Here is a 22,864-nt window from a genome sequence, read left to right as displayed (position 1 = left end):
GCTATTGTGAGTATGGCTAATGAGTACTTGGTTAACACAAATCTGATTTACCCAAACCTGTAATTTCCAGATGTGTTGAGATTACAATTCCAAGAATTCCCAACTAACTTTCTGTCCAAACCTTCCTGGGAAGGCATTGGCTTGGGGTAAAGTTGGTATAATATATGTTGCAATCAAGACAGAAAGCAAACCCACTATACACTATCCAGAAAATAAAAGCAAATGTTCGGTTGAGATTCTATTTTCTGATTATCAGAATTCTCCACGGCTGTAATTTATAACTTTATTTCAGATGTCGCATCAAACCATTGTTAAGAAATATTCCAACTGGGTTCATACATCATGCCAAGCCTTAATGTACTTTGTTTGGTTTTGGCTTGGTGCGCTGTGAGAACTCAGCTCCAGTAATTTGTAAATATGGTTTATGCTCAGTAAGCACAACAAATTCAGCCAGCTGTCACTTATTCAACAAAATACATGAACTTTGTTTATAGGTTGACACCATGTTTGCTGGACAAACCGTAATTCACAACTACTTATGCTGGTGAAGAGCTTTGCACCTAGTTTTTAAGTTTTTCATTAGTGACTCAATTCAAATATAATGCAAAAGCATGATTTGTCTTTATGACTATAAGCAAGCCTGGTCCTTGATAGTTTGTTGCCTTTTTAACATGTGTGGAAAGGAAGCTTAAGGTTTGCATTTGCAGTTTCCCATTATGGTTGAATATGGGAAATGTTTGTTTTACAATAATTGTTAGGAAAAAACATTATTCTTAAAGATTTGATCCTATATCTGGTTAGACAAGTTTGGAAAGCAAACTTTCTTAATTCCAATAGTCAGAAGATTGGATGCTAATTTTATACCAAAACACAGATTTTTGTTATTTATTTAAAAGCTACAAACTCATGGAATGGCAGAATGCATGAATTGAGTTGAACTGAACTGACTGCCTAGTTTCAACCCTGTACTGGACATACAAGAGAATATCTTGCAATCAGCAGCACATCTATCTTCGCAAAATACAGTCTTCTCTATAATTTCAGTAAGACTGTTCCCTCCTACTCTACCAGCCCAATTCTCTGCCCTCTCTCCCCCGACATTGTAAGAACACACTTGTAATACCGCATCCAGTTTTGGTCACCATGCTATAAAAAAGATGTTGAGACTCTAGAACAGGGGTGTCAAACTCAATTTCACTGAGGGCCGCATCAGCATTGCAGTTGCCCTCAGGGGGCCGGGTAGGTATGGCCTGGGTGGGCGTGGCCTACTGGGTGGGCGTGGCTAGAGTGCGTATGGCCTACTGGGTGGGCATGGCCAGCTCTACATCGTTCGCATCAAGGGTGCCTATGGGGGCCTGGGCAGGAGTGGGACAGATCTGAGGGTCTCTGGCAGAAGGAGGGTCTCTAGGCCAGGGCTAAGGCAGTGGGGGCCGTTCCCTCACTGTTTCCAGGATGGCTTCGCGGGCCACATGAAACCACTTCGCGGGCCTGATCTGGCCCCCCGGCCTTGTGTTTGACATGTCTGCTCTAGAAAGAGTACAGAAAAAAGGAACAAAGATGATTAGGGGACTGGAGGCTAAAACATATGAAGGACAGTTGCAGAAATTGGGTATGTCTAATGAAAAGAAGGATTAGGGGTGGCATGATAGCAGTGTACCAATATTTAAGGGGTGGCCACAAAGAAGAGGGGGTCAACTATTCTCCAAAGCACCTGAAGGCAGGACAAAAAGCAATGGGTGGAAATCAAAGAGAGAAGCAACCTAGAACGAAGGAGAAACTTCCTGACAGTGAGAACAATCAACCAGTGGAACAACCTGCCTCCAGAAGCTGTGGGAGCTCCAACACTGGAAGTTTTTAAGAAGAGATTGGACAGCCATTTGTCTGAAATGCCTGAGCAAGGACTTGGACTAGAATGGAAGGAAACCAAATGTGACCTGATCTGAAGATTTGAAATATACGCACAAACATACACAAACCCCCATCCACAATAACGATAATCCCTTCTAGCTTCAGTTACAGAGGAAAAAGAATTGAGGGGCCCAAAGTATGAGAACATAGAAGTCAAAGCCAGCTGGCTCCTTCTCAAGAGTAGTAAAAAGTTATGAGACCTGCAGTGCAGTGAACAGTACAGAACAGCCCTGAGGCATCTCCTTAATGCAGTTTTGATGAATCAGATTTCAAAATGTGGGGCTACATTTATCAGCATGCACCCCGGCTGTGCAATAATTCACAGGTTTGCCTAGCCCAGAATGTCTTTGAAACTTGTAAGCCTGTTGCTAGAAGACACTAACAACCAAACTCTGATTCTGCATATATGTGGCCCTAAATTAAAACTCAGCATGCCCAATGTACCTTTGTCACCTTAAATCAAGCATTAATCTGTTGCGCCACTGAACAGTTTTCTTCCAATTCAGAACACACATTTCCTAATCAGACAGCTTATGCCACAAGACTCCTCAAACAGCAAGCCAGCCATTATTTCCACCACAGAGGCTTGGTTTTATCTTATGTTCCATTCTGAAAGTGAACCTCCATGGTATCACAGTTTGACACTGTAAAAGGTGGGAAGATTCTGAACAAGGGCCTTACAATAGCCGTAACCTTTCTGTATGCCAGAGGTGGGGAACTATTGGCCCTTTTATGACTTGTGGACTTCAACTCCCAGAATTCCTGAACCTGTATATTTGGTAATAGTATTAACAGGTAGTCGTCGACTGACAACCTCATTTGGGACCAGATTTTCCATTGCTAAGCAAAGCAGAGGTTAAGTGAGTCGTGCTTGATTTTATGACTACACAAGTTTTACTTGTTTACACCAGGGGTAGGCAACCTTGCCTCTTTTATGACTCGTGGACTTCAACTCCCAGAATTCCTGAGCTTATATAGCTGGCTCAGGAATTCTGGGATTTGAAGTCCACAAGTCATAAAAGTACCATAGTTTCCCCATCCCTGTCACACGCTCTGGAAATTAAGAGGAAGGCACTTACAGACACTTGCCTTTTAGGTTTAGACCAAAGTGAAATGCTGCACCTTCTTTTGCAAAACTAAATTTTGCCCAAGGTTCCCTTGAACACAAATCTCAGGCACACTGGCTGTCAGAAAGGTTTGATAGGATTAACAATGCTAATGATTATGCATAGCTCCCAGTTAAGTGTGTTGGCAACAATTAATGCAAACGCAGCACTCTTCTTTCACTCACAAATGGGAATGGCATTTCTGCCCCACCCCTTCTGCCTGGGCAGCAAGAAGTATTTGGACTGAAATGGGAGGGAAGAATTTTCCAGGGAAATCTAGCTTCCCCTTTTTCAAAGGAACACTGCATGACTGTCCTCAGCTTTTTCAAATGGGTATGCTTTTTAAACAATGGCTGCATTGTGTATTTCCAAAATACATGTCTGGAGAATAGTAAAACATTCTTTTCAGAATTTTACACATTTCTCTGACCCAGTGACAGATTATTTAGCTCAGTCTACATTCAAGGTCTCTGGTAAAATACCTTGAAAAGGGCTCTCATTAATATCTATTCTGGGTTTAAAGCTCCAGATTTGGTAGTTGTATCGTTTGAAACATTTAAAAAAATGATGTATTAAAAAAGTTTTTAAAAAAACCTGGGAGGATAAAAATTTGAGGAGAGACTCAGTACAGGTGAAATATTCACAACTTTGAATTTTCCCCTCTGATCTAATAAATGTGAGTTTCAAGGAGAAATTTATCTCTGTCACAATCGATTAAAACTAATTACTTTTCAATTAAGTGAGTTGTTCTGTTGTTGTTTTTTATTTTACTCTTTTGTTCACCGCCCAGATAGTAAAATGGAAGGCAATACAAACTGTTTATATAAATATAATAACAGGCTAGAATATATTTTAAAATTAGCTAGATAGCCAAATCTGCCTAAATCTGCTAAGATACCTCAGTTGCACAGTTCCTGTGTCTCACACTTTAGATAAGGTGCAACAGAGATGTGTAGAATAACAAGTTCTTATTGACCTATTAAGATATAGGATTCTGATTGAGCACTAGCTTAAGCATTACTACACCACTTAAACTCTGACCTTAAAGATACACTATAATAATGCCCCTGTCACTGAAAGTAAATATCTTACTCCGAGATTGGAGGGCAGAACTAAAAGAAATTCAGGCTTATGGAGACTTTCTGGAGATGGACCTGAACATTCCTGTTCAGGAAGCATCATTTAAGAAAGTTGGGTGCCCCTGCCAAAATCATGATCCTAAGTATATGGACACAAAGACACTGCTCATCCCAATGGTTTAAAACAGTGTTTCTCAACCTTGGCCACTTGAAAATGGGGAATTCTGGGAGCTGAAGTCCACACATCTTCAAGAGGCCAAGGTTGAGAAACACTGGTTTATACTATAAATGAGTAACCTGCAGCCCTTTAGATTTCTCTCATTTCTGGTCTCCATCAGTCCAAATATGCATTTCCAATTAAAGACTACAAACCTAGAAAGAGCCACCATCAGATTCAGACTATGTATCAGGGCCAAAAATCTAGGTACAAGAAGAAATCAAATGTACTCACTTCAAGACAGCACATCCTGGGCTATGACGTTTAATACAATACAACAGAGAACTTGAGAGTTTTCAGCATCAACCCACAATTCCAGCCTGGGCATATCCAGTAGTATTCTAAAGCCATTCTATTTGTGTCTACTCAAAACAACTGATTAAAAACAACGTGCACTTGTATATGATACAATAATTGAGATATGAAGACTATTGAAGTAACAGAATACTTTAGTTGTGTGTTTGATTTTTAAGAATATCCAGCTATGGCAACAGATCTCTCACTGTAGGTGGCACTACCTAGCCAACCTTGCCTCATTTTTTTAAAAAAACAAAACTATGTAGAATTAGGGCTATAATCTAGACTGAGATGTCAAAAACACTCTAGAAGTCAATATCAAATATCTGTGCCACTGCTGAGTGAATAGCATGGATATGTCCATGTAACAAAGGGTTAAACTCAACACAAGAAAATTTTATCTAATTTTATCTGATATATTTTCACTCTACTGCAAGATGGATTTTTATAATTAAATTCTTGGAGACAGGCAGCACATCTATTATTTCTGTACCAGCAGAAATGATTTGTAGCACAACTATCTATCATCTAGAACCGGCATGTCAAACTTGTGACATCATGTGATGTCGCACGACTTTTTCCCCATTGCCGGAAATGGAGTGAGCACGGTTTCGGCATGACGCATCCAGCCTTCGGGTCAGCAGTTTGACATGCCTGATCCAGAAGTTGAGGTGCTCCTGCAATTGTTAACATTACATTGTGCAAATGTTTTCAACATCCACAGTCTCTAGTGGTTCTCTTTAATATCGGAAGATAATTGCCCTTAATGACTGATGATTCCAGACTTTCTCTTTGTTTCAGGTGTTGCCTCCTATCTGCAAAACATGCCACTGTTGGCTCTAAATCGAAACATCATCTTTATTCAATATATACTACATACGTAAAATATTTAACCTTGGAAAGGATCCAAAAAACATGCCTTTCACTAAACATAAAATTAAATATAAAAACATTAAGGGGATGTTAATTGGCCTCAATAAAACAGCTACTTCCAATCATTCAGAATCATTCTGAAGTTGTTTCAAAATCATTTTTACACAGCCCTGCCATCCTCATTAAAATGATCGGTGTACAGAAGAAGAAAAAAGTCATTAAGCAGAAAACCTACTGTTGGGTACATCTCATGAGGAATGATCTTGGAGAAAGGAGAAAGATATAGTCAACCAAAAGGAGGAAGTGGAGAAAAATGGTACAAATGTGAAAGCATGCGAGAAAACATGGGAACATGATACAGTAATTTTCATATCAACTCGATCAGGGGTGTCAAACTCGCAACGTTGTGTGACGTTTTGCGACATATCGTGACTTTTTTGCCATTGACGGCAATGGGGTGGGCGTGGTTTCACTATGATGCATCTGGCCCGCAGGCTGGCAGTTTGACAATCCCTGGACTAGATGATCACCATGGAGAAAGTGCATGGAAGCCAAGGCAATCCAACTCATTCATGGAGCAGCCATTGCTAAGAATCATTTATTTATTTATTTATTTATTTAATGGGACTTATATGCCGCCCTATCTCCCGAAGGACTCAGGGTGGCTAACAACAGTAAAATACAAGTAAAAATACAAATATTCAAAATAAACTATATCTATAGCCCCAACTACAACCAATAAAACCTTAAAACCATATTAAAAACCCCTTATCATCAGTCCAGGTTGGCCTGTTGGAAAAGAAATGTCTTAAGGTCACGACGAAAGGACCGGAGGTCTGGGGTCATCCGGAACTCCAGGGGAAGCTGATTCCACAGGGCAGGTGCCCCAACAGAGAAAGCCCTCCCCCTGGGGGTGGCTCGCTGACATTGTCTGGCCGACGGCACCCTGAGGAGGCCCTCTCTGTGTGAGCGCACAGGGCGATGGGAAGTCATTCCTGGCAGCAGACGGTCCTGCAGGTATCCCGGGCCTAAGCCATGTAGGGCTTTATAGGTAAGAACCAGCACCTTAAATCTCACCCGGAGGGCAGCCGGTAACCAATGCAGCTCACACAGGAGGGGTGTAATATGGGAGTATCGGGATGCTCCCATCACAACCCGCGCGGCCGCATTCTGCACCAGCTGAAATCTTCGGGTGGTCTTCAAGGGCAGCCCCATGTAGAGAGCATTGCAGTAATCAACGCGGGAGGTAACGAGCGCATGAGTGACTGTACGTAAAGCATCTCGGTCCAGATAGGGGCGCAACTGGCGCACCAGGCGAACCTGGTACATCAGGGATCTCCTCCTAGTGAAAGAACCAGTAGCTACCTATCAGGATCCATATGCCAAAGGAATTCTGTCGCATAAAGGCCAAAAAGAAGGTATAAATTTATTGCTTTATGTTGTATGATCTTCAGACGTTGGACTGCAACTCTCATAATTTCTTACTATTGGACATGCTGATTGGAACTGACGGGCATTTTAGTAGACACATGGAGATTGCTAAATCCCCTCCCCTAGTCTTAGGTGTCAGGAGAATGTAACCATAATGATGTTACTACCTGTACAACAAAAACAAAATGTTGGTGCCGAGGCCTAGTGACTTAAGCTCCACGTTAACAAAGAAAACTATAAAGGAAACATGAAAGAGCTAAAAGCTATGGAGCCTACGCTGAGTAACACTGAGAAATAATAATCTGCACTTGCCCTATTAAAATCAAGTTGCAAGAGAAACAAGATTCAAAATTATTGGAACCAACACTGCAACTACTCTAGCTGATTATTAACAACAGATGGGAGGCGAGATTAAGCAGTCTCAAGCATAATTAGATTGACCAAAGGCAGAAAACAGAAATCTTGCATGCACGTCTGCAGCTCTGTTGACACCACAAAAACCTGGAAACAGTGATTCATCCACCGTAGTCTTGATTAAAGATGGTATTTATGGTGGCAGTTTTTAACAGGCATTATCTTTTTTCAAACTCCATTTTTATCTTAAGAGGTGGAAAGAGACAGAAACAAATGAACAAATAGGCATCCAAGGTAAACATTCTCCTTCTGCAACGCTGTTTTCCAATTAAAAATAAAACAAAGCACACATATTACTAACAAAATATGTCTACAATACTTTGTGCACTAGCAGTGGCGTAGCGTGGGGGGTGCAGGGGGGGCCGGCCGCACCGGGCGCAACATCTGGGGGGGGCGCGCTCGCACTCGCAGCTCTCTGCCCCTGCCTGGCTCACTCACTCTCTCTCACTGCAGTGCTGGCTGTGCGAATCCGATCCGAACCACCGGGTCGCCGCCCACTGTGGAGGGGGGGTGCCAGGCGTGCGGTGCGGTGCAGAGAGCGAGGGACTATCTGGAGGAGGGACAGTGCAGCGGCCGGGTGCTTGCCCCGGGTGCTGACAACCCACGCTACGCCACTGTGCACTAGCATATATCAGGGGAAACAGCTTGCAAAAATGAAAACATGCATTTACTTATAAATAGGAAATGAAAAGAGTTAGGCTTTTTCATTTTTTTTCATATTTTTTTTACTTTCTGCACATAATTTGTCAAAGCATTTGAAGATGCACACATATAAAAGGTGCACTGGAACTTAACTGCAAACAAGTCCCGTTTTCAGAAAATTGAGGAGTACAGTAATCCTGGAATACAAGGAAGAACTACAACAGTTCATTTAGTGACCATTCAAAGTTACAACAGATCTGGAAAAAGGGAGTTATGAATGTTTTTCACATGTTGCAGCATCCTCACGGTCATGTGATCAAAATTCAGATGCTTATGACAGTTGCAGTGGTCATCACCTTTTGTAACCTTCTGACAAGCAAAGTCAAACCTGCAATTAGTGCAGGTTCGCATCCCACCAGGCTCAAGGTTGACTCAGCCTTCCATCCTTCCGAGGTAGGTAAAATGAGGACCCAGATTGTTGGGGGAAATAAGCTGACTTTGTAATAATGCCGCTTGGGGTGGGCCGAAACCGGGTTACTAACTTAACAACTGCAGTGATTCACTTAGCCACTGTGGCAAGACAAGTCATAAAATGGGGCAAAACTCACTTAACAAATGTCTCATTTAGCAACAGAAATTTTGGTCATTAGTCAAGGACTTACTGTCACAAGTTTTCCAGTCAAAAGGATAAAGTAATTAAGCTGTGTTTGTTGCAGAGATAAAACACCCACCTGTAACTAGGTAGGAAGATCTGGCAGCTTAAGAGAAAAAAAATGTAGGTATTTAGACTCTGAGGAAATTATTACGTACAAAATAAGACTCAGCTAAAGGTTTCTGGCATTCTTGCTATTGTAACATGGAGCCATTCCAATCATATATTGACATCTGCTTTCCATATCCCTTCGTTCTGGGTTAACAGCAAATAACTTTTGGCAATGTTAAGAATGTTTCTACCTGATGGAATACTTCATGTTTTGTAGATGTGGGAGGGGAAGAGACTTCAGGTGTGAAATAGTGAAATTGCATGCATTTTAGAAATCAAAGTAGCATTTCTAATTGTCCCTCCTCCCCAAGTATTCTAAATGGAATGAATGAATGCGCGCTGGGATTTTGAACCCGCAAGATGAGTTATGAAACCTTTAAACCAGCCAAGACTAGCCTTTTACAAAATCACAAGGCGTGCCTGTTTCTCTCTCTCTCTCTCTCTCTCTCTCTCTCTCTCTCTCTCTCTCTCTCTCTCTCTCTCTCTCTCTCTCTCTCTCTCTCTCTCTCTCTCTCTCTCTCTCTCTCGTTTGTTTTCTTATTTAGAGGTCTTCAATTTCTGTATATTTTTTTCATTACAAAAACAAATATGAACAGTAGGCAGGTAAATAAACGTTTATTAAATTCCCCCTTTTGCATGAATAAAAACAACAGACTGGAGGAAGGCTAAAAAGTATTAGGGATATAGCTATCTATATAAATAATAGCATAGCAAATAGCTTTGGGAGGTTAACAAATCGTGCTCTTTAAAAAGAGCTGCAAGCATCAGCTCTTGTTTTGGCTTAGATGCTATGCCAACCATATGGTATTCTCCAGCTATCACTTTGCTTATTAATGTGGAAATACTATATCGAATAACCATGATTTTGGCACTTTTATATGCAGACATAAATTTATTGGTTTTTGTAGTTTGGTCAAGGAGAGCTGCTAAATTCACAGCATTCTCCCCATCTCTGGTAAGTACATATGAATCATTACTTAAGTATCAAAAAAAGTCAATGGGGATAAAAGGAAAAATAGTACCGGTCATCCTCAACTTACAACCACAATTGACCCCCAATATTTCTGCTGTTAACTGAAACATTTGTTAAATCAATTCTGCTTCATTTTATGACTTCTCCGCTACAGTGAAGTTAGCATCATGGTTATTAAGTGAATCTGGCTTCCCCATTAACTTTGCTTGTCAGAAGGTTGATCCCGTGATCCCTGGACACTGCAACCATTATAAATAAGAGCCAGTTGCCAAGCATCCAAATTTTGATCACATGACCAGTTGCAAGTGTGAGAAACGGTCATAAATCACTATTTTCTGTGCTACTGTAACTTTGAACGATCACTAAATGAATTTGTGCTAAGTCAAGGGCTGCCTGTATGGGACATATTGCCATCTCTTATTATAAAATCACAGGACTATAGTCACAGAAAATAAGTATTTGATAGCAGTGTTGCTGCTGAGGGACTCTGAAGGAATTCACAGCAAGTTCCAAATTTCTAAACTTGCCAGGATGATGATGACGATGATGATGAGGATGGTAGTGATGATGATACAAATAGCAGCCACAACAACAGGGACAGATTATTTCACATTTGATAACCAGATTTTCTTTTACAATCCTGATTGATTGATTAAAGAAAAAAAGGTCTACCCTGTCAATGAAATTAAAAGCCACTAGGAACTTTTACAAAACCCATAGGCAGAATGCTAAGAGATAGGGGGGAGGGGGGGGAGAGAGAAAAAGCAACAGTAAAAATACAACTGGCATTCTTCTTAATTAAAATGATGTTCCAGTTGAAGACCAACTGGTCTTCGCTGCTCTTCCACTCTTTAAAGCAGTGTTTTTCAATCTTAAGAATTTTAAGATGCGTGGACATCAACTCCCAGAATTCTGGGAGTTGAAGTTCACACATTTTAAAGTTGCCATGGTTGAGAAACACTATGTTAATTAGAAGATAAATGCAAAGAGAAACAGGAGAGTCCCAAACTAAATCCTGCATGTACTACTAAAGGTACAAGAGATTGAGAATGATATACTGCACTCTTTTGGAAAGCATATGATGGAACAAATATCACTTATGTGTTTCAGCATGAGCTAATCCACATGACCTTTGGAAACAGACAGCCTGCCCTAACTGGACCATAATGGAGCCAGTATCAACCTTACTAATGTCTGATACAACTTTAAAAGGTCTGTAAATAGACACCCCTTCTAGATTTGACTCATTTAAGGAAATCCAAGAATCTCATTCTTCAGACATCAGAACTGGTCTATTTGCTTGATTCATAAGTTTGTCCAAAAGCACATTGACAGGGATCGCATGATAAAATGCCAAACCCATTATTCAAAAAACCTGTTTGTTATTAATACTTATGTTAACAGCTAGGAGGAAAATTGTTTTTTTCCAGTTCTATGCAAGTACACTGTAAAAAGATCCCTTGTGTTATTTTAATATAGAACATTTTTATTGATGAAGCAGGATTGTACTAGTCTGGTGCCCTCTTCAATCCATTCTGATCGATATTTTACATTTATTCTGTTCACATAAAGGTTTGCTCCAAATAATTTACCCTTAAAGTGGGAACGAAGATTTATTCAGAATAAAGTAAAGGTAGTCTCTTTTCCAATCCTCATTTTTACACTGATTGTCCTAAGTTTTAGTCTTCATCCCATTGGGTAAATAAAATGCTAAGCAAGCAACTCTGCATAAATTTTGTGTAACTAGCAGGAGAAGAAAACGACCTTAAGAGATAGGAAGCAAATGAATAATTGATGAACTAGCCTTTTATTTATCTTGTAAAAGCCAACCTTGCAAATGGGGAAAATGAAAGCAAATTAAAAAGAATCATGAAACCCTGAGGCATTAAACTGCTGGATGAAGACAGAATATTCCCACTACATCATTGTGTCAGAAGAACAAAATTGTGGGGGTAAAAGAGACGCTGTTGATACTTGCCCTCACTTTCCATTCTGAGAGAGTATGAAAAATTAAAATACTACGCTCTCTTCCAGAAGCTTGCGCCTCTCCGATATTAGAAGCCATGTGGCAACGATGTCATCATCAAATAAGCCAATCAGAAACAGCTCCTGATCAAGGATGGACCACTCAGATTATCAAGGCTCTCAGCAAAGGAGAATATTTGTAGTTCAGAACTGAAATGTGGGGTCCTTGGGTGCTCTGTGAGCTTGGCTGTTTTCTTGCAGATGTTTCACTACCCAAAAGAGGTAACATCATCACTGACGTTATTCACAAGGACCTCTCATATCAAGGCTCTTTTAAGTACGCAGTTGACCCAGTTCAAAGTGTACTTTCACAGAAACTTCTGTTTCTCATTCACCAACAACTGCAAATCAGATTTTTAAACAGCGTAATAGAGCATCATTCTCCAGCTTGGGACCTCCAGATGTGAGGAGGTCAAGTCTCAGTAATGGCCATTTGGGCTGATAATTCTGCAAACTGGACTCCGAACACTGGAGGGGGGGCGGAGATTGGAAAAGACTGTGATAAGGCAAACGAGACATTGCCTAGGAAAGTTAGATCTTAACAACTTCTTTGAAAAACTACACAACAGACATGGCTGCCTCCTCTACTTGAGGAGAAGGTAAATACAGTTGGACACATGCAAGTTACTTATCAGATAAAATGGTCCAGTGTGCTATCTTTTCACTAAGGAATCTTAATAGGATTACCTAACATCTATTTAAAACCATATTTTGTTTCCGGCATGGCCAAACAGAAGCCAAGGGAAGAACCCAAGCAAGGTACAAGGAGTCATTTACTGTTGTTGCAAGAGCTGTTATCGAAATGCACATTGTCTGCAATAAGAAGATAAAATTTCCTCTGACTCAAACTTGACTCCTGATAGCTTCATGGACACGTACAATTTTTGTGACAACAATATCCTTTCTTGTGAGATATTTTTTGACTTCCCTGACTACCAACTACTGTGGTATCTGCCAATATTTAAGGTAATAAGACTATCTATTTCATGACTATTTGGTGCTAGATCTTATCCTCTGTTAATTAAGGGAATCTTATCTAAAGCTACTAAAGATGGTGGCTATTAACAAATTCTGAGAACATTCTTGAGAAGAACACCTGAAGACAAGCAAACTTGTTGAAAATCAAGTCAAAGCAGGCAGTTTTCATGGGCTGACCATTTTACTTAGCTCCATGGATTGGACTAAAAAATGAGCAGGACAGTTGTTTTTGAATACAATAAACATGATTCTAGATATTATGAGAATATGGATGGGGGACCATCTGGAAATTCCATTTAGATGACATCATGATTTCAAGGTGAAAGACAGACATGACATAAAGAACAATGAACAAGAACAATTATGCACTCAAATTCGCACTTTCTGCAAGTCACATACAGGCAGCAATATTTTGGCCCTTGTTAATTTGCCCCAATGTGGTTTGGTAGCAAGATTAATGCCAATATGCACATTTTCTAATACAAAGCCATTCCCCTTTGGGCAGAAATGGTATTATGCCAAAGTCCTAACCACATGCTTCCTGTGTCTGTGTCTGTGTCTAAGTCAGATTAGTAGCATGATAAAAATGGTGTGTGTTCTGAGTAGGAAGGAAGTACATACACACAAGAGACTCGCAGCAGACGAAACTTCTCCCCATAGTATAATGAGTCTTTCAAGGTGATAATATGGAGAAGCTTCAAGACAGCCTTGGGCCTTTAAAGATCTTGGACTACAATCAGACCATAATATTTGGTCATGGTTTTCCTTGAAAACGTCACCAGCTGGAATCTATTCATTTTTCACCACAAAAAAAAATACGATCCTGGGGTCTTCTGCTCCCCAACTAAAAAAATCCTTATCTAAAAGAACAATAGTAACATGTAACTTAAAACTCTAGGTTTCTATCTTGCCAAATAGACAGAGGGCTCTTTAAAGAGAAGAGACACCAAAATTATTTCAAGCATCCACCAGATTACAGCTGCTAGGCATGACAGCTCTGTAATTCCTTCCCGCCCCCTCCAACATTTGCACACACCTGGCCAATGTAAAGAAAGTTTCTTCTGCCTGAAATTCCTCTATTCAGGGATGGAAAGAGGAAACTGTCATCCTCGGAGCAAAGTTTCAGGTGTCAATGACATGCAATCAGTTCTACAGGTAGCTTGCTCGCTTAGCTTTGATAACGCTACCTTCAGCTACTGCTGAGTTGCACATTTTCCCAGGAACTTCTGAGAAAAGGATGCCCTGGAATCCAAGACTCCTGATGCAGCTTGTCAATTATCCGTCAAACCCTTTGCAAAGGAAGCTAGTGAGCAGGAGGAGGAGGAGGAGGAGGAGGAGCGTGACTCTGCCTCACCCACCCAAGCCATCCTTGTTTACAAGCCAAATTCACCAGGAGAGCTCATTGCTTCCTCTTCGGCTGGAGACGTCCTTCCTCTGGCTACTGATAGCACGTGCCAAACCATGACCTCGGTCCACTCTCCAGTCACCTGCCTTGCTGGCCACCCCTCCCCCAGTCTCTCCTACGGAGAAGATACCTGAGCACCCACGGCCAGTTTCTATTCGTGGCGGGGCCGGGCCGGGGTCGGGAGGGGGGGGAACTTACCTCCGTGAACATGTCTTACTGCCTTCCTACATGGCAACAGAGGTTTCCTGTTTCCATACATTCCCCTGCCAGCTGTAATCAGCAATAACATGAGCGTCTTTGCTCTGGCAGCTGGAGTGGCAGGGCTGACAGGAAAGAACTTTCATTTCTCTCCCCTCGCACTGAGCCATGCAAAGCCAGCAATCGCTCCCAGGCATAAATCCCTTGGCATTTCTCCTAAAAGACGCTCCCTCAAGTGCCCGGTTGCTAAGCAATATTCCGCCATCGTGGTGTGCCTCCCCCCCCACACGCTCCCCGCTGTGCCTTGCACGTTTGAAATCTACAACATCTGTCCCGTTCTGACTCGTGCTGAGCACCTTGAGGAGAGGAGAGCTCAAAATAAATAAATAAATAAATAAATAAAGTAAAATAAACCAGAGGGGAACACGCCTCAGCAAAGCTGCTTCTTCATCTGCGTTCCTCTAATGGCTGCTTTGGTTAATATTTTATTTCCAGATTTACACAGGGAGGGGAAATGCAGCAGCTGAACCGGGAGGAAGGGCAAGGAAGGAAAAAGCCAACCCAACAACGTCCAGGGGGAATGCAGCGAAGAACATACAAGAAAGTTGCTTTTTTTTTTTTGTTTTCCACGGGTTTCAATATTGTGAGCCTGCAGAATTTGGCTGTGATTTATTTATTTAAAGGGCATTGTTTTTTCTCGCTGGACTATTTCAGATAAAGATTTAGCCAGTTACTGCTTTATATATACACACGCATGGACTCACAAATGCTATTTTATTTCATAGTGTATAAAGTACCACTTTCATTTATGTTATTAAATTTGTAAGATTCTTTTAAATGTTCTCATTTAAGCAGTTTCTTAAAAAGGAGCACCAAATCAATACTTTTAATATGAAAGAAAAAGAGACTTTAAAAACTATTTTCAGGTATCAGCCTCTCTTTCCACATTAAGGTTTTGTAATCACTCATTCGTAAGGTCTTTTTTTCTATATCTTTCTCAAAACCTAAATCAACAGGGGGAAAAACCCTATTTAAGTGGCAATTAAAATCATTTTATCACTTCTGCATTTTGCATATTTAATCTAACTCCACAGTATTTTTTCAATTTAAAATAGAATTTTTGAAGATGCTACTTTAATTTCACAACTCATTAAAAGAGAAAGTGAGAGAACACTTCCAACAAAATCTTATTTAAGTAATGTTAGGTCAGCTCTCTTTTTGCTGATTCTTACAATAAAAAGGAAGAAAATAAGTTAAGACTTTTTTTTAAAGCAAGGAATAGCTGGCATGCCATTTTAGCAGGCAGAAAACGAGATGTTCCTTGCACTGTCTTTTAGTTTTTATTTATAGTCTTGCATTATATTTTTTTCATTTATTTAGTATGATTTAGACAGCTGCCCATCATGCCATCATGACTCTGGGCGGGAATCATAGGATTAAAGCCAAGGAAAATAGAAGCAAACAGTAATAACAATACAACAAAAGCATAATGGCATCTGAGGACAATATAACCCAATCCATGCAACCACAGTTACAAAAAAAAAATCACACCTGATGGGGTTACTCAATCACTAAAATCTATGCCCAAGGGAGCATTTAAGGTTTTTACATCCTGTCTATTCAGTAAGGAGAAGGTGGCTCACAACATACAAATATTACGCTTTTCAAAAGCACTTTCAGTTTCAACACACAAAGTGTATAAACAATAGGTTTAAACTCTGCATTTATAATTGATGACAAGCTTGAAAATAGCTAATCATTTTTAAAGTGCATTCTCATTCATGAGCTGGATTTTATTCATTGTAGCATGTGCTAAGGCTAAAACGAGCGTTCCTAATTTTAGCGATTACTTTATAGTCAAAATAAATAAAAATTATGCTTAAGTGACAAGGCATACAGATGTAAATTACCAGTGCTTTTTTTTGTAAAAGAAAAAGGTGCCGAAACTCACACATGTCATACAACCCACCTTGCCTACCCTACAAGGCTCCATCCAAAAAAGGTGCCGGAACTCCGTTCTGAGCGTTCTATGACAAAAAAAGCCCTGTAAATTACAGTGGCCATATTTTCTTGGGAAAAATAAAGGACATACAATACCTTTAAAAATAGGTTCATAAGAATAAAAACTTGTTTATGTTTATAACTTGGCTAACAAGGTAAAGTACAAGAGCAAAATCAATAAAAACTTTACGAAAAATGTGTATTCTAAAAAAAAATCCTAAAATCAAAACAGTATATGTAAATTTATTTTTTTTTAAATTCAGTTTCCATATTTTTCACAATATGAAAGTGTGCATTAAGTGATACCATTGAAAAATTTAAAGGACAGCTTTCTCAAACAAAGGACTTTTCTTTACAGTATAATAAAAAACATATATAATCACTATAATCTAAACCTAGTACAGAACAACACATTTTCAAAAACACGTTCCCTGACAGAATTGAAGTCAATGGATATTACTATATTAAAACCTAAGGGGGAAATACCCAAATAATATACTAATTAAAATATAAAGATATGTGAATAAAAAAGGTGTCTGTTCAAAACTACTTTCCTTAGGAAATGCTCATTTTCTTCACAAGAATAATTGATAGTTTTAAAAAAAACATTGTGAGGCATCATGAAAACCTTCAAAATATAGGCCTTATCTTCACACAGCCCCGATTTTCCCAAGTGGACCATTCTTAACGTTTATTCATATAGATAAATATCCAGCAGAACCAGCATTAAATCACTGCAAATACTGCTAACCTAGCCAAGCTGTTTAATGTTACTGTAATAAAATAATCAATTAAGTAATGGAGGAGACAAAAAGGTCTCAAATATTAGCTTCCAGAAGCAGTCAGAAAAGCCTTGATAGGTGATATTTAAGTTGTAAAATTGTTAAGGAAGAATTTGCCTACTTTGCAAATGTATGAGGAACCTGCAACAAAATACTACCCGGAGCAGCTTTGGGCCAACCAGCCATACCCCCCAGAGTTACCCTGCAGTAAGATGGGTGACCAATAAAATTAATTAATTAAATAAAATATCCATTCTTTTGACTTTAGCTACCCACTCAGCATCTGTGGCTACTGAAAACAATTAAAAGGAAATATAATTAGTATTATAATTAATATCGGGGACAAGTTACTACCCCCTGTTGATAGGGCCCGCAACCTGGGTGTCCTCCTTGACTCGCAGCTCTCCCTGGAAGATCACATAGGAGCTGTGACCAAGGGGGCCTTCTCCCGGGTTCGACTAGTTCGCCAATTACGGCCTTATCTGGACCTGGATGCCTTACGTACAGTCACCCATGCTCTTGTGACCTCTCGCCTAGACTATTGTAACGCTCTCTACATGGGGCTGCCCTTGAGATCCACTCGGAAGCTTCAACTGGTGCAAAGTGCAGCGGCACGGACACTCTTGGGAGCCTCCCAATACTCCCATATCACACCTCTCCTCCGTGCGCTGCACTGGCTTCCGGTTGCCTTCCGTGTGAAGTTCAAGGTGCTAACAATGACATACAAAGCCCTACATGGCATGGGTCCGGACTACCTACGGGAGCACCTTCTGCCAATGTCAGCACCCCACCGTCCTGTGCACTCCCACAGAGAGGGCCTCCTCAGGGTGCCACCGCTCAAGGAATGTCGGCTGGTGGCCCCCAGGGGGAGGGCATTCTCAGTGGGTGCGCCAGCCCTCTGGAACAGCTTACCAACTGAAATCCGGATGGCCCCCGACCTCCGCACCTTCCGACGCGAATTAAAAACTTACCTGTTCCACCAGTCCGGCCTGGCCTGATAGCTCTAATTGGGGTCCCAGTTTGTATTTTACTATTGTTTTTTTCACTATTGTTCATTCTGTATGCCCACCTTATTCTGTACACCGCCCCGAGTCCCTCGGGAGAAGGGCGGTTTATAAAAACAAATAAATAAATAAATAAATAAAATAAATTTGATGTATTCACAACCTAACCTTTACTCCAACACATTCTTCATGACCTGTACAGTGTTAAACTTAAAGATCGTACAGGCCTAGATATAGTAGATGGCCTAAAGCAGGGGTCTTCAAACCTGGCCCTTTTATGAGTTGTGGACTTCAACTCCCAGAATTCCTCTGCCAGGCACGCTGGCTGAGGAATTCTGGGAGTTAAAAGTCCACAACTCATAAAAGGGCCAAGTTTGAAGACCCCTGGCCTAAAGCATCAGAAAGCACTCAACCACTTTGAACTACATGGGTAGCCCTTTCAGATCTTAGTCACTACAATATCTTTCCATATTGACGAGTAGCATCCCAACATCAGAAAACATGACATCATCACATTTGGTGCAGCAAGACTCCACCACTTCACGAAAAACTGGACACTGCCATTGCCTAACTAATACTGAAAATGACATATTTTAACTTATCTAAGATTTCAATGATTTCAAGTACATGCAGAGATCTTCCATAAACCTCCTGGTGAAAACAATAACAACACTGGTCATAGAAAGGAATAAAAATTCACGGCAGACTGAAGAGCAGAAAAATCACCAACTTACTAAAATTTAGAAAAAAAGATCCTGTTGTATTTCAAAGGGCACAGTTCTTAGCTTATTAACAGCATCACTATTACCTGCACTTCTTACTAATTATACTGCTTTACTATATCTTGCCTTGTTTGTAACGTTTGCCTGTCCTATGCTCCCAAGTACTGTTTAAATCAGGGGTCTTCAAACTCAGCCCTTTTATGACTCATGGACTTCAACTCCCAGAATTCCTCAGCCTGTGTGCCTGGCTGAGGAATTCTGGGAGTTGAAGTCCATGAGTCATAAAAGGGCCGAGTTTGAAGACCTCTGGTTTAAATGTTTCCTGCTGGATCTTGCTTTCCGCTTTTTTCATGGGCAAACATTGCACTAACACATAGAATGACTCAACAGCTTCACATCAGGCTTATAATTATAATTTCTCTCTACATCAAATTCGCCCTATTAAAACTAAAAGCCAAGTTGGTTGTTGCTCCAAACGAGACTATACCAAATGACCAGCAGTCTAGAAAACAAAAATAAAAGATAAATAAAAGAGTGCCCTTCTTCTCTCTTTCTTTCTGTTTATCTGGGTGACAGTTCCATTCGCATGCTTAACTTCTAAGAACAACAGCTTAGCAGGAGGATAACTTCTGAATCAGCACACACCCTTTTTACTTTTACCAAAGCCAGGCGCTATATATACACAGGCAATCCAGAAACTGCATGGAATCCTTCCACCCGATTATACTGTTTGACACAAGCTCCATTTTCAAGAATGTGGAAAATGAAAGAAAGCTGCATTTTAGTCCGGTTTTCTTGAGATTTGGCGTGCACATTTGTTTGCCTGACCATCAGACACATTCTCGCGAATGGGGAAAAAATAGAAAATATCATTTCTCCATAGGGTTACTGTGATGAGGACCTCTTTCCTGAAAAGAGATTAGCTAAGCAGTTTGGCAGCTGAACAGAGACAGTCAGGACAATTCGTACTGGGTCTTCATCTGCTTTAAAAAACGGATTTTCTTAAGATTTGTAGGAGTGTTCTAAGATGAAACATTATAAGCATTCAGCGTGGACTGAATGGAATCAATGCAACATACAATTGGAGCTAGCAGCTGCTACATTCACTTATTCCTTTTTATCAATCCCATAATTTAGTGTATTTGAGAGTACAGGGCAGGGATGCAAAAAAAAAAAGCAGCTTATAAATTACTTGAGGAGATCCTTTTTTCAAGCCTGCCCACACACTCTACTGCTTCTTTTATTCTTGCATTTTTTTCAAGGAGAAAAATGGAGGTCTAAAGTCATACAAAGGCTGGATCCCCCCAAACCAGGATGATTCATTGGTTGTGTGCATTTATGGAAGGGTTTTCAGGCTTTAATCTAATTTAAATGTCAAGAATAACCCCAGCAAATTTATATTTTGAGTGCTTAAATCAGAGTTCCTCAACCTTTTGGGCACCAGGGAACGGTTTCGTGGAGAGAGGTTTTTCTGCAGACCAAAGGGTGCGTAGTTTTGTGTGCTGCCTGTATCCCAAGGATGGAGCTTTGCTTGTTTGTGCAGCCTGGTTGCTAGCATGCCATGGCCCGGTACTGGTCCACAGACCAGGGGTTGGGGGACCCCTGGCTTAAATCACAAACCTCTGGAAGATTTTGTTTTGTTTTGTTAAAAAGAAAACATGTTATTTTGGCCACTAGAAAGTTGTTCCGTCCTGGTATAATATATGAGAAGACAACTCTTCAAATGGTGGTCTCTAAAAAGTTTTATAAAGCATTCTGGGATGGGTACTGCCGGAAAATAAATGATGTGCAACATTAGAATTTTCCTAAATTCCAACCAGTGTTAATCGGTGGTAAAATTTGATTCAAAACAACCAATAAATTAATCTCTACATATGCAATTCATACACCTGCTGCTGGTTTTTCTACCACAACAGGAAACGAAATTATAACAGCAGTCTCATGGCAACATTAAGTTGAGTTGATAAACCAGAGAATTGCATATATCTGTGTTTGCTGCAAACTATCAAGAGCCAGTTGTGTACGTCAGACATAAGCCATGGTTGCTTAATAAAAGCATCGTTACTCATTGTTATTTCAAATTCTTGTTCCCATAAGCATACACCATAGCCCATAAGCAACCTCCTTTGCACTGTTAGACACTACCAGCTTATCTGCAATAAAACACCTGTGATTTCTGTTAAATAGTAATAGCACACACCCACACCCACACAAAAAGAATACAAAATCATTAAGTGAGGAAACAAAGATTAATAATAGATATTTTCTTAACTTTGCACATGTGAATTTCCTTTGGTTGATTCAAAATGTTTGAATAGGAGGATGGAACTACCCACTCTGGGTACTATCAACCAAATGTTTGTATTCCAACAACAGAAGACATAGCTTCTCTCAATCTAAAGTTAAGGAATATAGATTTACAACCAATAAACATAAATGATTTTTCTCATAGTAGATTCTTCATTCTTTGCAACGTCTGAACATTTTAAACTGCATGGTCTTATTGATCTCAACAACTGATACATTTTAGTAGACATTGCACAACTTCCCAATATGTAGAAAACATTCTAAAATTACAGATAGACAGACTCCCGCACATAAAGAGAAAAATTATGTTTCCCAATGAAGTATATTTTGTATTATAACATACTTAAATCCAAATGTGTGGCTACTTGAATACCAGACTTGGAGAGATGTCAGCATTTCAAGCAACCAGAAGACTGACACAGATTTAGTGCATCTGTTGTACAAAGTGATTCATAACACAATTCTCCACAATAGATTAATAGGAAAGAAAATTCCTGTGTTCAACTGGAAAAGCTGCACTTTTCACTGCTGCCAAGAGCTGAAAGCGTCAACAGTTAATTCGCAGCTGCAAGTGACATACAAGCTTTGAAAATTCAATGAACGTGTCATTATTTGATGAAAAAAGTGATATCAAAAGAATACACAGGGGAGGCAGAATGGCGTTTTGTGCAGTTTTCGAGCAAAATCTCCATAGTACACAACTCAATTGCAGTTAGCCCCATATCAAACCTAGGCTGAGTGCTTATCCTTGTTAATGGCAATTCCCAACTCTGGGAGACAGATTTGAGCTTTTCCATGCAGTCATTCCATTACTAATTGAAAATGTTTGATTGTGCAAACACTTTTTGAAAAATAAGTCTAGTTGGCTCACCATGGTGTTTTAATTTTATCTGCTGTTTTCTTTCTTTAATATCTTTATCACCAATACTTTAACAGCACAGTAGTGATTTTAATGTTATTTTAACTTTCTTTGATGATGTGGTTTGTGGAAAAAAGGTGGGGAGGGTGGAGAAATTTGTTCTAGTAAACTAGAACTAGATTTGAACTAGATCAAAACTATCTGGCTTAATGGTAGAAAAAAATATCAAGGACGTTTGTAAGCTCTTGATGCTTAATTTCCCTAATACTATATACAGCTCCAGATTTATTATAGACAATACAATAATACCTGTGTACACACACACACACACAGAGAGAGAGAGAGAGAGAGAGAGAGAGAGAGACAGACAGACAGACAGACAGACAGACAGACAGACAGACAGACAGACAGACAGACAGACAGACATAGCATACATTCTGGCCACTTTTGCACAAGAAGTGCTTGCTCAAATGACAGTTTTTCAAATTCTGGGTAACAAAATTATAATAAACCTTGTCCTCTGCCACTTATTTAAAATATGTCAAAATTTATCCTTTAACAAATGCAGGAACACACCTATTATATAGATATTGTCCTACTGAGGATGATGATTACAAGTCCCAGAATCCCGACACAACTGTCCCATTCTCAGTTCCTGGTGGAAGATGATGCTCCACTAAAAACTTAAAACACTCAGTATTGCTGTCTTTGCTAAGTTTATGCATCCTTTGGCAAGGAGAAGTATTGAGAGCATAGAGCAAGGGTCCCCAACCCCTGCTCCATGAACCAGTACCAGGCCGCGGCATGCCAGCAACTGATCCGCACAAACAAGCAAAGCCCCATCTGTGGGATGCAGGCAGCACACAAAACCATGCACCCT

General features: G+C 40.1%; 1 protein-coding gene across 6 annotated transcripts in view; it reads right to left on the bottom strand.

The window, feature by feature from the left end:
• AFF1 (ALF transcription elongation factor 1) overlaps positions 1-22,864 on the bottom strand; it is a 183,770-nt gene that overhangs the window by 89,088 nt on the left and 71,818 nt on the right. The gene's annotated exons all lie outside the window — the stretch shown is intronic.

The sequence above is a fragment of the Vipera berus genome (genome assembly GCF_964194415.1).
Source record: "Vipera berus genome assembly, chromosome: 7".
Lineage (NCBI taxonomy): Eukaryota > Metazoa > Chordata > Lepidosauria > Squamata > Viperidae > Vipera > Vipera berus.
Note: the sequence above shows the minus strand (reverse complement) of the source record. Positions and strands in the feature narration are given on the sequence as shown.